The sequence below is a fragment of the Melanerpes formicivorus genome, unplaced genomic scaffold (assembly GCF_026170545.1).
Source record: "Melanerpes formicivorus ecotype bairdi unplaced genomic scaffold, bMelFor1.0.p_v2 SCAF_15, whole genome shotgun sequence".
Classification (NCBI taxonomy): Eukaryota; Metazoa; Chordata; class Aves; order Piciformes; family Picidae; genus Melanerpes; species Melanerpes formicivorus.
This window is the reverse complement of record NW_027142367.1, coordinates 2,545,808-2,562,804: the sequence shown is the minus strand read 5'-3', so window position 1 is coordinate 2,562,804 and position 16,997 is coordinate 2,545,808. Positions and strand designations below refer to the sequence as shown.

The following is a 16,997-nucleotide window of genomic DNA, read 5'->3' as shown; positions in this document are numbered from 1 at the left end:
AAACCATGGCACCAAGTGCCTCATCCAGTCTCTTCCTAAATACCTCCAGTGATGGTGACTCCACCACCTCCCTGGGCAGCCCATTCCAATGGCCAGTCTCTCTTTCTGTGAAGAATTTCTTCCTAACATCCAGACTAAACCTACCTAAGAACAGAAAAACATATCACTAAACCCTAGCTAGACAAAGACTAAACAAGGGTATTTTTCTCATTGCTTGCCAATTCAGGTATCTAGAAAGGTTCAGCCATACTCAATATCAGCTTGAAGATTAGTTGTCTAACCTACCTCTGTGAAGGAAGCCACAGAGCTGGCTGACTGATTAGGCTGTTTGTTCTGAAGACAGTGTTGCATGTTTTTGTGATGTGTTGTAATGTTCAAAGGCAGCGTTACATGCCTCAGTCTATGCTAATTGCCTCATCATCTGTTGCATTAAACCTTGAAGACTTCCATAATTTATGTAATGAAAATCAAGAGTAAAGAGCAAGAAACATCCATTTTAAAGCTCACTGATTCTCAGAGAGAAATGTCATTACAAAAACCCTTGAGAATTGAGAAAAATGTTTTTGAGATGTTTGTCAGTTACTGAAAGACAAAGGCCAGCTGTACAACCTTCCTTTGCAGACAGCATACACTCTACTTTAGTGGTAGCTGTGACAGTCTAAGGACATAAGCACAGCAAGATTGGTAATCATCATCCTTTATTAGATCAACTCATATTTGTGGGGGGAAAAAAGTGTTATTCTGGGGGGCATAGAGGCTCTTGTGTACATGAAAGCTTATCTGTTGTTTTTCTTCATCCAGTACAGGAGACCACTGGGTGATGAATGAAGGCACGAACCCCATTGCTGTATAGCAATGAGATTCCAGAAATGCAGAGAGCAGAGAATCTCAGAAGTTATCCCCAGAAGTCCTTTATTGCTGCATTGTAGTATCCCTTGCATTACAGAGTCTGAGAGTCCCACTTATAGAAGAAGTCCTGGAAGCCCTCAACAGATGAAGCAGCTAACAGACGTCCCAAGCATATCCCTTGCAGCATCCCTACACCGAAGCCCTAGCCAGAAGCAGCAGCAAACTAACAGAAGCAGAAGTCCTTAGCAGCCCTAACCAAAGCCTAAGTCCTGAACCCATGAGTGTGAGAGAGTAACTATTGCTCAGAGTGGCTGTTTTTCATACTCTTTGTTATCAAGCCCTTAACCAATAAAACACAACCACATAGATAAGCTAAGATCTTTTCCCAATAAGAGGTGCCAGCATATCAAGGAGGTGGCTTCTGCAGCATGTTCCAATCTAAGGGTGCCAATGTGAGGATGTTGTCTTTGGCACACATGGAATGTTACTGTTTTGTTTTGTGCAGTGTGCTAAGGAATTGGTCAGCTAAGGAATCATGCACTCAGCACACATCCGGCAGCTGCCCTCTGAACAGTGGCTGCAACCTTGGCTTCATTTTCCGACACATGATAGTGTTGGGGATAAACATTATGAAAAACACATCAATGCAGTTTCTTCAGTTTTAGTTTCTTTGGAACCTCTGCTTGAAGAATCTTAGGGGGAAGAGAAAGGCCCGTTTTTTGCCTGCCTCATCACTGTTACAATCACTATGACTGACTTCAGGTATTTATTTTTGCATGAGTCCACTTGTCACCATTGTGAACGTTTGTCATGAAAATGCATTAGCCTTCACTTTAATCTTTGGCAAGCATGATGAGATTGTATTTATGTTGTACATCCAGCAGTGCAATTTTGAGGGGGGACTTTCTTATAAAAAGATAAGACCAATCAGCAGTGAAAAGTCATTCACTTAGTGGGGACAATTACTTAGTCAGGTGGTGGACCATAAGCAAGGAGAAAAGGGTTATGTATAAATTATTGATGTTTTTTCTGTCTCTGGGCTTGTGTGTATCCTTTAGCAGTGATAGCACATCTGTTTGGTTTGAGCTTTCCCCAACAGAAGGCAGAAAGCGACATTGGCTTCTTGCTGAAGCGATCACTGTCATGGCCATCCTGGAGGAACGATGTAGGCAAAAGGGGAAAGAGCAGAGGCTTTGAGACTGGCCCTGGGTACACACAGAAAGAGCTAACTGAACAAAAAAGGCTGCTGCCAAGGATGTGAAACACTGATGCATTTTTTCTCTTCTTTACCATCACTCCCATCTCAGTCTCAAGGCCTGGTATTCCCAAGAGATCTAAAATCAGTAATAATCTTCTCAAATATCAAAGAAGGATGTTTGAGTGAAGAGGACAGACATTGCTTCTGGCTTATAGTAAGAAAACAGAGAAGAACTGCATGTAATAAAAGGATGGCAAACCAGCAAAACTCAAGTGCTATTTGAAGTAATAATAAAGTCTTTCAAATTCTTAGCTTGTATAGTCTGGTGATAACACAATGATTTAAAATGCTAGAAACATATGCAATTAGAATAGAATAGAATTAACAAGGTTGGAAAAGACCTTTGAGATCATCGAGTCCAACCTATCACCCAACACTATCTAATCAACTAAACCATGGCACCAAGCACCCCGTCCAGTCTCTTCCTAAACACCTCCAGTGATGGTGACTCCACCACCTTCCCAGGCAGCCCATTCCAATGGGCAATCTCTCTTTCTGTGAAGAATTTCTTCCTAACATCCAGCCTAAACCTCCCCTGGTGCAGCTTGAGACTGTGTCCTCTTGTTCTGGTGCTGGTTGCCTGGGAGAAGAGACCAACCTCTTCCTGGCTACAACCTCCCTTCAGGTAGTTGTAGACAGCAATAAGGTCTTCCCTGAGCCTCCTCTTCTCTAGGCTAAGCAACCCCAGCTCCCTCAGCCTCTCCTCACAGGGCTGTGCTCCAAACCCTTTCCCAGCTTTGTTGCCCTTCTCTGGACACGCTCCAGCAAGTCAACATCTTTTCTAAACTGAAGGGCACAGAACTGGACACAGGACTCAAGGTGTGGCCTAACCAATGCAGAGTACAGGGGCACAATGACTTTCCTGCTCCCGCTGGCCACACTATTCCTGATGCAGGCCAGGATGCCATTGGCCTTCTTGGCCACCTGGGCACACTGCTGGAATTGTACTATACAAAGTCATGCTAATGAATATAATTTATATATTCTTCCTAAAAGCAGAAAACCAAACCAAAACAAAACTTGTAATATTAAAAGGTGAGTTATATGGGGTTTTTACCCAAATTTTGCAAGCTATTTTGGGGATTTAAAAAAAAAAAAAAAAAAAAAAAAAAAAAAAGTTAAATTTACTTCTACTCATGCAAAGAAAGAAATACTAGATTAATTTTCCAGAAAATTCGGAGTATCCTGGGTTGTATTAAAAGTGGTGTGGTCAGCAGGTTGAGAGAGGTTTCCTCCCCCTCTCTACTCTGCCCTGGTGAGGCCACATCTCAAATATTGTGTCCAGCTCTGAGCCCCTCAGTTCAAGAAGGACCTCAAGGAACTGCTTGAAAGAATCCAGCACAGAGTCATGAAAATGATTAAGGCAGTGGAACATCTTCCTTATGAAGAGAGAGTGAGGGAGCTGGGGTTCTTCAGCTTGGTGAAGAGGAGACTGAGAGATGACCTCATTAATGTTCATAAATATGTAAAGGGTGAGTGCCAAGAGGATGGAGCCAGACTCTGCTCAGTGATGCTTAATGACAGGACAAGGGGCAATGGGTGGAAGCTGAGGCATAGGAAGTTCCATTGAAACAGGAGGAAGAATTATTTCACTGTGAGGATAACAGAACTCTGGAACAGGCTGCCCAAGGGACTTGTGGAGTCTCCCTCTGTGGAGATATTCAAGACCTGCCTGGATAAGTTCATGTGTGATCTGGTATAGGTGATCCTGCTCTGGCAGGGGGGGTTGGACTGGATGATCTTGCAAGGTCACTTCCAGCCCCTAACATTCTGTGATTCTGTCAAAACAAAACAAAACCAACCCCCACTGTAAATAAATAGAAGTTTAAATGCCTTTAAAAAGAACTAACAATCTCAGGCAGTAATGAAAGTAGATACCATATAAATTTTTTGTTTGTTTGCTGCTGTTAGCCAGAAAAAATCTCCACACAAAGTCATGGGGAATCAGGGAGTGGGGTTCTAAGGAGCAATTGAAGTCAAGTATGCTTCACTAACAGCAATTAACAGCAGGTATGCTGTAGTAGTTGCTGCAGTGAAACGGGATTAAATAGGGTGAAGGAACTCATTACATTACTTTGAGGAAGGCTTCACTTTCTTTTAATGCTGATGCAAATCTGCAGTAACCTCAATTACTTTAATGTGGTCACTCACATTAGACAAGAGTAGAGAACAAAACATAAGCCATTGTCCTTTATCAGAATTGACAGCTCAGGGGCATTGCTGTGGAGACCAGATTCAGGCAGAAGGAAGTGGCCTAAGGAGGGGAGTGGATACAGGACGCTGCTAGGGGAGGCAGGCAAACCTGGTCCTGGCCTCCCCCACCTTCCCAGTTACCCCTACACAAGAGCTATGGAGCGTTGGCGGTAGAGAGCCAGGATCAAGAGGTGGAAGACAGAAACTTAAATGAAGAGGGTTAGTGGTGGCAGGTTCATGGCCATGGCAGGGGTCAAGTGCACATAGCAACCTCTTTCACAAAGAAGAAGAGAAGAGTTCTGGTTGTTGGAATCTCACTCCTGGCAGCAGCAAAGGGCCCAATATGCAGACTTCCTGGAGCCCAAATCAGGGGTATCACTGGAGAACTGTTCTCCCTTACTGATCTTGGGACAGCTGGTGAAAGTGTCTGGGATACAAGTTATCTTCCCCTACTTCTAGTACCCAGCCATGTTATGGAAGGGAGTAGAACCATCCAGTCCATAAATGCCTGGCTATGAGACTGGTGCTGCAGGCAGGGCTTTGCATTCTCTGATAATAGCTGGATTTATAGGACATCAGGACTGATGGTAGTATGTGGGAAAGGCTTATCTCACAGGGGGAAACAACAAGAGGGTCATTAGGAGCAGTCAACTTGGCTTTACCAAAGGGGAAGTCATATCTGACCAACCTGATAGCCTTTTATGAGGACATAACCAGGTAGATAGATGATGGTAGAGCAGTGGATGTGGTTTATCTGGATTTCAGTAAAGCATGTGACACTGTCTCCCACAGCATCCTTGCAGCTAAACTGGGGCAGTATGGTCTGGATGATCAGGTAGTGAGGTGGATGTGAACTGGTTGAAGGAAAGAAGTCAGAGAGTTGTGGTCAATGGGATGTTATCTAGTTGGAGGCCTGTATCTAGTGGAGTCTCTCAGGGGTCAGTACTGGGACCAGTGCTGTTCAGTGACCTGGATGAGGGCACAGAATGCACTGTCAGCAAGTTTGCTGATGACACCAAACTGGGGGGGAGTGGCTGACACATGAGAGAGTTTGCTGCCATTCAGCAAGACTTAGACTGGAGAGTTGGGCAGGGAGAAATGTAATGAAATTCAACAAGGGCAAGTGTAGAGTCTTGCACCTGGGAAAGAACAACCCCAAGTATTAGGATAGGTTGGGGACTAACCTGCTAGAGAGCAGTGAAGGGGAAAATGATCTGGGGGTCCTAGTGGACAGAAGGTTGACCATGAACCAGCAATGTGCTCTTGTGTCCAAGAAGGCCAATTACATTCTGGGGTGTATTAGAAGGGCTGTGGTTAGTACCTTGAGAGAGGTTCTCATCCCTCTCTAGTCTGCCCTGTCAAGGCTGCATCTCAAATATTGTGTCCAGTTCTGGGCCTTGAAGTCCTTGAAGAAGGACTTCAAGGAACTGCTTGAAATAGACCATCACAGAGCCACAAAAATGATCTTCCTTACAAGGAGAGACTGAGGGAGCTGGTGCTCTTTAGTTTGGAGAAGAGGAGACTAAGAGGTGACCTCATTCATGCTTATAAATATGTAAAGGGTGAGCACCACGAGGATGGAACCAGCCTCTGTTTGGCAATGCCCAATAACAGGACAAGGGGCAATGGGTGGAAGTTGAAGCATAGGAAGTTCCATGGACCCATGAGGAAAATAATTTTCACTGTGAAGGTGATGCAACACTGGAACAGGCTACCTAGGGGGTTTGTGGAGTCTCCCTCTCTGGAGATATTCAAAAGTGGCCTGAGTGCATTCCAGTGTGACCTGGTATAGGTGCTCCTGCTCTGGCAGAGGGGGTTGGACTAGGTGATTGTTTGAGGTCCCTTCCAACCCCTAACATTCTGTGACTCTATGACTAATCTGAATGTTCATTTTCAAAGCTGCTAATATCAAAATAAGCAGCAGCTACCTACATGAATGAAGTTTTATGCCTGTGATTACTCCATATTATTTTTTCCAACATTTAAATGAAAGCTACAGTCCAAAGAAAGAAAGATTTCTTTAGTCACTTCTTTCCTTTTGTTACTAGTCTTCCAAAGCTAAGCAACTCTTTACTGCCACGAAAATGCAAGGTCCCTATCCAGTGGAAATATGTCTTCTAACAGGCTGCATGGAACAGAATAAACATTTAATTATGTCATTTTGAGGATCAGCTAAGATGTAATTTGTCATGTCATTCTGGGTTTGAATGTTTCACGGTAAACTGTCTGACTATACAAATTCATGTTGGCTCTCATGTTAAAGGAGTCTTTGCTTTCAAGTAATACAAGGCAGAAATAGGTTTGTTCTCAAGAAACTGGGGAGTGGGAGCTCTCCTATGGAAACAATCCTGCCTCTCAAAAAACCCACCAGCTTACAAAACACTGCAAGTGACTCTACTGTGAACCAGTTTTGTTTGCCAGAAGACTTTCATCTGCCTTCATCCATTCAGAGATTATCCCAGAAAGTTTTTTGGGGGTTTTATAGGAGATTAAAGTGGAAATGATAGAAATGTTTCCTATAATTGATTTTAGTCCCCTTAGTCTGAATAATATTTTCCTTTATCTAAAATGCATGAGCCCATCTACATCTGTGGTTCATTTTGGCACAAAGCTACACTAAAGCTCCTCTCTGAAAAGGAACTGATTTCTTTCCATATTGTTTACTGTCTTCTCATCCTTCTTCAAATATTAAAGCAGTACCACAACCAATTCTGAATTCTTAAGTGACGGAGTTTAGTTCTCCTGATGGATTGTTAGGTCATACTGCTCAAAAGTGACACACAAACCCAAGGAAAAAAAACAATAGAGATGATAAGCAAAGGTGTTGTGATCTATTTAAGCAAATAAGATGTTGAAAAATGTGCTCAGTTATAAACTTTCATTGTGCTTTTTCATTCAGAGATCTGAATGCATAAAGACTGTCAGAGAGCAGTAGGTCTAAACTCAATGAGAGATGAAAGATGCACCTACAGCATGCATGGAAGTACTGGACCCTCACAGGAAAACCAAGCTGTTCATGTTGGTGCTGAGGAAGAAGAGAGAGATCCATTATTTGGAGGGAATGCATCCAAATTGAAGTGAGAGCAGAGAATGTGCTGCCCAGGGAAGTGGTGGAGTCACCATCCCTGGAGGGGTTCAAGAGGTGATTGGATGTGGCACTTGGTGCCATGGTCTAGTCATGAGGTCTGTGGTGACAGGTTGGACTTGATGATCTTTGAGGTCTCTTCCAACCTTGGTTATACTGTGATACTGTGAATATTCACAGCCATCTCCTCTTCTCAAAGTATATCTTCACACAACAAATAGTAAAAAAAAAAAAACACAATGCTTTACCTTTCTTTTCAAATAAAGAGCCACAGAGAAAGCATCACCTGGTCATTTGCAGTGCATGATGCAGGAGTTGATCAAAGGGTCAAAAAAGTACTTTAAAACTGCCTCTAAAAGCGAGAGAGAGACTCTAAGACCTTAATCTCTTTAACCTCTCACAGAAAAAATTGAGATGAGAAATTATTACACAGTATAATTATCTCCAAAAGGGAACAATAGTAGTACATGTATTAAGCAGGATTTCAAACTGGCAGAGAACAATGCAACACAAACTAAAGGCTGAAAGCTAAAGCCTAACACATTCACATTATTAAACAGGCAGAATGTTACAATGGGGAGGGTAGTTTATCTCTGAAGTGTGGGGACGGAGGAAGCAGCAGATTACCCATCTCTGGTGATCTTCAAATTAACTCTTTGAACTAAATGGAGCAGATCCTCCTGGAGTCACTACTCGCTCAAAAGAATAGTGAAGAGGTGATTGGGAACAGTCAGCATGGCTTTGCCAAGGGCAAATCCTGCCTGACCAACCTGGTTGCCTTCTATGAGCAGGTGACAAAATTAATAGATGAGGGGCGAGCAACTGATGTCGTTTACCTGGACCTGAGCAAAGCCTTCGACACTGTCCCACACCACATCCTGGTCTCCAAACTGGTGACACATGGGTTTGATGGGTGGACCACTAGATGGATAAGGAACTGGCTTGATGGCCGCACCCAAAGAGTGGCTGTCAATGGGTCCATGTCCCAGTGGAGGCCAGTGACAAGCGGAGTCCCTCAGGGATCAGTCCTGGGACCTGTCTTATTCAACATCTTTGTGGGGGACATGGACAGTGGCATTGAGTGCACCCTCAGCAAGTTTGCTGATGACACCAAGCTGTGTGGTGCAGCAGACACGCTGGAGGGAAGGGAGGCCATCCAGAGGGACCTTGACAGGCTGGAGAGGTGGGCACAAGCCAACCTCATGAAGTTCAATAAGAGCAAGTGCAGGGTCCTGCATCTGGGTCGAGGCAATCCTAGGCACAAATACAGGCTGGGCAGTGACTGGCTGGAAAGTAGCCCCGAAGAGAGAGACTTGGGGGTGCTGGTGGACAAAAAGCTCAACATGAGCTCTCAGTGTGCACTTGCAGCCCGCAAAGCCAATCAGATCCTGGGCTGCATCAGGAGAAGTGTGGCTAGCAGGTCGAGGGAGGTGATCCTCCCCCTCTACTCAGCCCTGGTGAGACCCCACCTGGAGTACTGTGTCCAGTTCTGGAGCCCCTATTACAAGAGGGATGTGGAGGTGCTGGAACGTGTCCAGAGAAGGGCCACAAGGATGATCAGAGGGCTGGAGCACCTCTCCTATGAGGACAGACTGAAGGAGTTGGGGCTGTACAGTCTGCAGAAGAGAAGGCTCCGAGGTGACCTAATTGTCGCCTTCCAGTATCTGAAAGGGGCCTACAGGAAGGCTGGGGAAGGACTTCACAGGCTCTCAGGTAGTGATAGGACTAGGGGGAATGGAATGAAGCTGGAGGTGGGGAGATTCAGGCTAGATGTGAGGAGGAGGTTCTTCACCATGAGAGTGGTGAAGCCCTGGAATGTGTTGTCCAGGGAGGTGGTCGAGGCCCCGTCCCTGGGGGTGTTTAAGAGCAGGCTGGATGAGGCTCTGTCCAGCCTGATCTAGTGTGGGGTGTCCCTGCCCATGGCAGGGGGGTTGGAACTAGCTGATCCTTGTGGTCCCTTCCAACCCTGACTGAAACTATGAAACTATGAAACTATAAATCACAAAGGAGCTACAACTTCTTATTGAAGCAATTATAAAGAAAATGTTGATAGGTACAAAACAGGCTTCTTGTAATCTCAATCTGGGAAACGACCAGACTATTTCCGGTGAAAATCAGGCATGCACAAACACAGATTCAGATTGAAGCAGGCTTCTGAAAGTGGAAATTTTACAAGACTGTAGACAAAATAAATTAATTATAATGATAATTATAATTATAATTAGCAGTCAATTTCTCTCTTTCCTTTTTCTTTTTTTTAAACTCCAAACAACCCTTGAGTTTTACTGGTCTTCTACTGAGCAAGATTACTGACAGCATCTAGTCATTGCTAAAGTGACTACTTTCAAATCATAGAATCATAGAATTGTTAGGGTCGGAAGGGACCACAAAGATCACCTAGTTCCAACCCCCCTGCCATGGCCAAGGACACCTCACACTACAGCAGGTTGTTCACAGCCACATCCAGCCTGGCCTTAAAAACCTCCAGGGATGAGGCTTCTACCACCCCCCTGGGTAACCTGTGCCAGTGTCTCACCACTCTCATGGTGAAGAACTTCTTCCTAACATCCAATCTGAATCTACCCATTTCTAGTTTTGTTCCAGTTCCCCTAGTTCCATCATTACCTGACACCCTAAAAAGTCCCTCCCCAGCTTTCTTGTAGCCCCCTTCAGATACTGGAAGGCCACAATAAGGTCTCCTTGGAGCATTCTCTCATCCAGACTGAACAGCCCCAACTCCCTCAGCCTGTCCTCATAGGAGAGGAGCTCCAGCCCTTTGATCATCCTCGTGGCCCTTCTCTGGACATGCTCCAGCACCTCCAGATCCTTCCTGTAATAGGGGCTCCAGAACTGGAGGTGGGATCTCACCAGAGCAGAGCAGAGGGAGAGAATCACCTCCCTCGGCCTGCTGGCTATGCTTCTCTTGATGCAGCCCAGGATGTGATTGGCTTTGTGGGCTGCAAGTGCACACTGGTGGCTCCTGTTGAGCTTCTCATCCCCCAGCACCCCCAACTCCTTTTCTTCAGGGCTGCTCTGAAGCCAGTCCCTGCCCAACCTATATTGGTGCTTGGGATTGCCCCGACCCAGATGCAGTACCTATACATAAAACTACTGTGGCCTCATAGCAACATTCATACATATTTCTAACAGTCTTGGTGAAAATTTCAAATAAAAAATAAGATTTTAGATTTAACAAACCATCAAAAATATTCTTCATGAGGCTACTAACCTTTTCAAGATGCAATATAACATTGACAATGATGCAGCATATTGCTTAAACCAGAAACAAGCTGAAATACCTTGCAATTACTGGGATTGAGTAGGTATTTTTATACAGAGAAAAGATGCTGGATTTTGAGAGCTTTCAAGTTTTTTCCAAAACAATTTTTTCCCCACATATTTCCAACAGTATAGTTCTAGGGCTAAAATGCACTATAGCCTTTGACTGTAAAATAGAGAGACAGTTCTTTACTGAAGCCAGTCATACCCATATGCATATTGTAATGCGTACTCATGCACGTGGATCAGATGCAAGTAACAGAGTTTGGCTTCATGTTTGCAAATTACATTTTTCTTCTCCCCCTCCTCTAAAATTCAACTGTTGTAATGTAAGCCTTATTAGATTTTATACTTATTATTAACCTGGAGGCCCTCCAGCCTCCTCCTTACTCTCTTTCCTATTCGTTTTTATACTTCTGACCTGATGCAATCTGCCTGCAGGGGCAAATACAGTTATCTCCTTCTAAATTAAAATTGTAACTCATTTGGTACAGTTTACACAAGGCCTCAGCTTTGACACATGCAATTACTACAAACATAGGAGGAACATGATTGCTGAGAGCCACCAGAAATAGAGTTTAATCAGAAAACATGGAGTTGTTCCCACAGATTTATAATTTCACCACTTGCTATTCTTTTATGTTCCTGAGTGTTCAGATAATTAGATACACTGGTTTTTCGCTTCCCAAGAGGCCAGGGAAAGCAAAATTCCCACTTTAACAAGATGAAATTATAATACAAACAATCCATAACTTTTTTTTTTGGTCGTTGTTGAAATGACAAATTTATACAGCATTAATTTTAGTACTTACAGAATGTTACAAATAATTTGTTCTGTAGTATTGGTGTGTACCTCATCATGTAGACTGATGTGAATTAATTACCCATTCAGATGGATTGCCCAGTCCGCCGGCTTTTACTCACATAAGAACCCCTAGGTAGCTCACCTTGCCTATCTTAGAAGAGAGCTTTTAAAAATAAGTCTTAAAAAAAAAACCAACACAAAAGTAAGTTCACATTTTGTGCCACTGTTAGGAAATGATCCTTCAGCATAGTGGATGAGACTGCAGATCCTGGGGGGGGGGGGGGGGGGGGAAGGAGATGCTGCAAAACCAGGCTCATAGCCCTGCCTGATCTCTGTGCCTCAAGCTCATCTCTGAAAAAGGAATTTTCAATGCATTTGATCAAGTTCAGTGAAACAGAGAGTTAAATCAACAAAGAAACATCTCTCACTATAATTGGAAAGGAAGATGCAGACTTCAACTATATGCTGCCTTGCATGACGGCATTGCATTCTTCCGAGTACTGCAGTGTTCATGACTCAAATATTTTTACAAATGAAAGCATCTGAACAGTAAACATAAAGGAGCAGACACGTGCAACATTGCAGGGGTTTTCAGTCTTTTTACTGAGGTCTGAATGCAGTAATTTTGATTATACTTTAATATCAAGATTCCCAGGCTGATGGAAGTGCCCCTGGGAGGTCTGTGGGTCAAATAAGGAGTAAGGTTACAGAAAAGGGTTACAGGAAAAACAACAACTTAGGGTTTAAAAAAAAAAATGCATGGTTGATGATGTACTCTGCAGTACAAATGTGGTCCTGGAGCTCTGGCTGCTTTTTCAAGAGGCCACCTGCTTTCTATTTTTGCCTTTTATGTTAGCCATTAATTTTGCTGCCACAGGCACAATTCATACTTACAAGGCTGGAGGCTCAGACAGGAGCAGCTGCTGTTTCAAATGGCACTACTCCATTCCCAAGACAGCCAACTCAGCTGCAGCAACATCAGTGACCTGGATACACCAAATTCACCAAAAGACATCCTTAACATACTCTTTTCTGCTGAAAACAAAATGAATCCATAAGGCTAGAAGGAAATAAGATGCAAGTATGACAAAGGTAAGGAAAGAAAGAGTCTTGATGAGCAACATAGAAAAGCAAAGGTGAAAGGGGGAGAAGAGGAAAAAGGGATTGCATAAATATTAGTGCTGAGGTTGCCAATCTGCCTCATGCAAATTACTTGGTCTAAAAGCTTTTAGGGTTAGTGACCCTGAAGCACTGGGATGCACTGGCATTCTGGTAGCCTGAAAAAAAAACCTCGTCTCAGGACCCCACACTTGGTGGACTCCACAGGAGCAAGGTGAAGCACCTGTAAAGCTGTCTCAGGTACTAGTGAGTTTATGAGCTGAGTCCTGGGAAACCCGTGGTGGGTAGTTTTTTCCAAGCCCATTTGGTTTCTGGGAAAATCCAACCCAGGGATTTCCATAACACATTTCCAGAACTGGAAATGGAGGCAGCACAGCTCAAATCAGCCCAATGCTATTACAGGTGCAGCTCTTCAATTGCATCGATGCTGGTACAAGCATACAAGGAGGAAACAATCTGCAGCCAGGAGCAGGGTTATGAAGAGGTGGAGGAGAGAAAAGGACCACAGTTGCCCAGAGCAGTCTGCCTTATGTCACAGAGGAAAAACACCCCCTGAATCAGCTGAAATTTCATCATGCCCCACTGAATCAGGGGAAGTTAGAGCTCAGGTACAGCAACAGCTCACAGTGAGTGATTTTGCAATATCCTGAATAGAGAAGAGACTGACCATTCCTTGTCTTGTCCTGTACAAGCAACAAAGGCCATCACATTTATGTAGTAGCATCCACATTCAAACAAACAAAAGGAAGTGGCTCACCACAGAGTGGATAGGAGAGCTGCAGAACTCCTCGTCTAAGAGGCAGCTGTGCATGCAAGTAGTTTACTGGGGCTCAAAAGAAGGTTGCAGGAATGCTTAAAAGATCCTGAGTGTTGTAAAATACCACAGCAGGTTCAAGAAATACCCTCAGCTGGGAAAATTTTAAAAGGGAAGCATTTTATAGATTGGCTTTTATTGTTCCCAAGCCATCTGCTTTGGACAATGCTGAAGACAGGAAAATGGATTAGTTGGCCCATGATCTGTACCAGTCCAGACATTCCTCTCCGCTTAATACTGATAAATCCTACCAGCCTCCACTTAGCAGCAGCTGGGAGATTTCCAGAGCTGCAGCTAAACTGTTGTGTTCAACAGCCACATTAGGACTATCCTCCAAAAGTATGTCTAATCCCATTTTTAAACCTGTTTCTGGTCCACAACATCTTGCAACAATGAACTTCAAATGTTGTTTATAAATTGTGTATAAGGGCACTTCATCTTTGTTACCATAAATATGCCATTTTGTGCCTCTGTTGAAAGTGCTCTACTTGCCACAATACACAAAAAAAAGAAAGGGGGGGGGGGGGGGGAGGATATCTTTATCATACTCTCTCATACATATTCATACATAGATTATTTCCTGTTCCCATTACCATCTTCTGTTGTGCTGATTTTTCATTGACTGCAGACTCTACATTTGTACCTGACTCTGCTGCACCCTTCTGTCCCAGACATTTAAAGGCACAGAAATTGAGTCTAAGGGAGTTGGCTAGGACACTGAGTACTGTAATAAGAACGTATAGCAGTAGGAAGTCCACAGCATATTAAAAAAGAAAGAAAGGAAGGAAAAAAATAAAAGGACTGTGCAAAGGGATGTGCTGTATTTTTACAATGGCCATGAAAATTGATAGTAACAGTAGTTAGATAGGAAGGAAGACAGGAAAAACAAAACCAAACACTTTTGCAATTAATTTGATTTGTGATGCCAGACAAATTATTCTCCTGTGTTTGAGAAGAGAGATAAAAGCAAACGTATATATTTCTAGTGTACAGAGAAAAATCCGTTACCCTCCGAGTTTGAATTATTTCCTGGACCAAGATAGGTTTCCACTAGGTGGTGCTCCTAGCTTTAGAAAAGCCATAAACGGATTAACCTGCTGCGAAGAAAGGGCTGGAACAAGTGGTTTCCTGGGCTGGTGAACAAACAAACCTGAAGTGTCTTCTTGCAGGTCCCAGTTCACCTTCCTAGATCCCCCGGCTGCAATAATTTTACTCTTTCCTCACGTCTCCAAATGTTATCCCAAAAAGCGTGGTGGGTTACCCAGTGTGCATCGGGTCCAACCCCCCCCGCCAAAGCAGGATCACATAGGGTAGGCTGCACAGGAATGCATCCGGGTGGGTTGTGAAAGTCTCCAGAGAAGGAGACTCCACAACCTCCCTGGGCAGCCTGTTCCAGTGCTCTGTCACCCTCACTGGAAAGAAGTTTCTCCTCATGTTGAGATGAAACCTTCTATGTTCAATCTTGAACCTGTTGTTTCTTGTCTTAATTACTGTGTACTACTGAGAAGAGCTTGGTCTCCTCCACTTAACACCCACCCCTCAGATATTTATACACATTGATGAGTTCCCCTCTTCCCAACATCCAATGTGAATCTACCCATTTCTAATTTTGTTCCAGCCCCCCTAGTCCTATTGACTTAGAGAATGACACACAAGAGACTCAGTAAAGTTTCTTGTATTATGCTTCTATTCTGGCATGCCTGACAGAGGTAGAATAATTCCAAAAGACCTGTGTGTCTTCAGAAAGTTTTGGGCAAACTTTTATACAAAAAGTTATCTGTCTATAATGACAGAGGTCCAGATGCTTCCTATCTATACAAAGCTTATCTATCTAAAAATAGCAGAAGTATACATATCATGCAGGTGTCCTTTATCTTATACAAAAGATCGTATTGTCCAAGACTAACAGAAGTGAATCACTGAAAAATCCTGTTATTCCTTATCTATCCAAAGGCTGTCTGCCAACCCCTCTCCCCCTCTCTGCATTCCAGCATTTCAGCTAACAAGCGGAAAATTCTTATCAACTCTGTTATTCTGTTAATGAGAATTTTCTGTTCATCACTATCACTACCTGACACCCTGAAAAGTCCCTCCCCGGCTTTCTTGTAGGCCTCCTTCAGATACTGGAAAGCCACAATAAGTTCTCCTCAGAGTCTTCTCTTCTCCAGACTGAGCAGCCCCAACTCCCTCAGTCTGTCCTCACAGGAGATGTTCTCCAGCCCTCTCATCATCCTCATGGCCCTTCTCTGGACATGCTCCAGCACCTCCAGATCCTTCTGGTAATAGGGGCTCCAGAACTGGACACAGTTCTCCAGGTGAGGTCTCACCAGAGCAGAGTAGAGGGGGCTAATCACCTCCCTCGACCTGCTGGCTATGCTTCTCTTGATGCAGCCCAGGATGTGATTGGCTTTCTGGGCTGCAAGTGCACACTGGTGGCTCACGTTGAGCTGCTCATCCAGCAGCAACCCCAAGTCCTTTTCCTCAGGGCTGCTCTCAATGTGTATACATACACATTATACACATACACATGCATATACATATACGTATATATTGTGCAGCTTTTTTATCTAGTCACCTTTGTTCTTGCTTCAATTCTTTTTACCTCCTCTACTACTCACCATAAGGGTTATAATTTTTTAAATATTTGACAGATAAGCACACACAGGGTTCACGGACACTCACTTCTGCTATTCTACTGGCAGACATTGTAGTGTAGACTGAAGCCCCCAAAATGCATTAGTTTATTTGACTCAAAAGTGCTTAGGCACCATCAAGTCCAAAATGAAAGGTAAGAAAGGTAAGAATTAGTACAGAATAAAAAGCTATAGACAGAGTCCAACACATTATTTGTGTGCAGCAGAGTTGAGTTCATGTACAGTTGGAGATACTTCGTGAGTTCATGTATGGCTGGGGATATCACATGCTCATTGGGGGCATGAAGAACAACTGCTGCCAGGTCATGGGAACATTGATATTGCTCAGCCAATGCAGAGTGAGGAGGAGTTGCAGACTAGGGGTAATCAAAAGCACCAGACTTACTGTGTGTTGTGTATAGACACCATGCACACAGACAATAGTACTGAGGCTTCCCAGACACGCACAAGCCTGGTCAGAGCTCAGGTTGTGGAATTATCTGAAGGATTGATGGCACAGATTCATGAGGTGGAAGAAGCTAGAACTGAGCAGACAGTTCTTGTGAAGTCTTTGCAAAGAGCCTTTTGTTTTTCAAGAACTGAACTGTCTTTGGTCTCAAAACAGCTACCACTGCTTGGTGGAACAGACCAACATCTGCCAGCATGAACAAAATTTCTGACTTAAAAGTGGGCTGCTACTGTTCGCTAAAGTGAGATTTCTCTTCAGGATGTAAAATCTTCCTCTTCCATCTGAAAGATCAGCATTTACAATTACTGTTGATATATCTGGTTTTATGACACTAAAACATGAAGGAGCCATCATGAAGGAGCCGTACTCAGTGTTGCAATGCATCTGGAAATACCACACACTCCTGTAGGCTGCTAGTGAGGTTCATGAAGTCTGTAGTTACAGTAAGACTGGTTTATCACTCTTAATAGGGAAAGGCAGTTTGGTTTCTTCT

The 16,997-nt window shown here is 43.7% G+C and overlaps 1 long non-coding RNA gene across 1 annotated transcript in view; it reads right to left on the bottom strand.

The window, feature by feature from the left end:
* LOC137445755 (uncharacterized) overlaps positions 1-16,997 on the bottom strand; it is a 36,339-nt gene that overhangs the window by 4,853 nt on the left and 14,489 nt on the right. The window contains exon 2 of the long non-coding RNA XR_010988478.1: positions 12,364-12,455. This is a non-coding gene — a long non-coding RNA (uncharacterized lncRNA). The remainder of the gene's footprint in view (positions 1-12,363; positions 12,456-16,997) is intronic.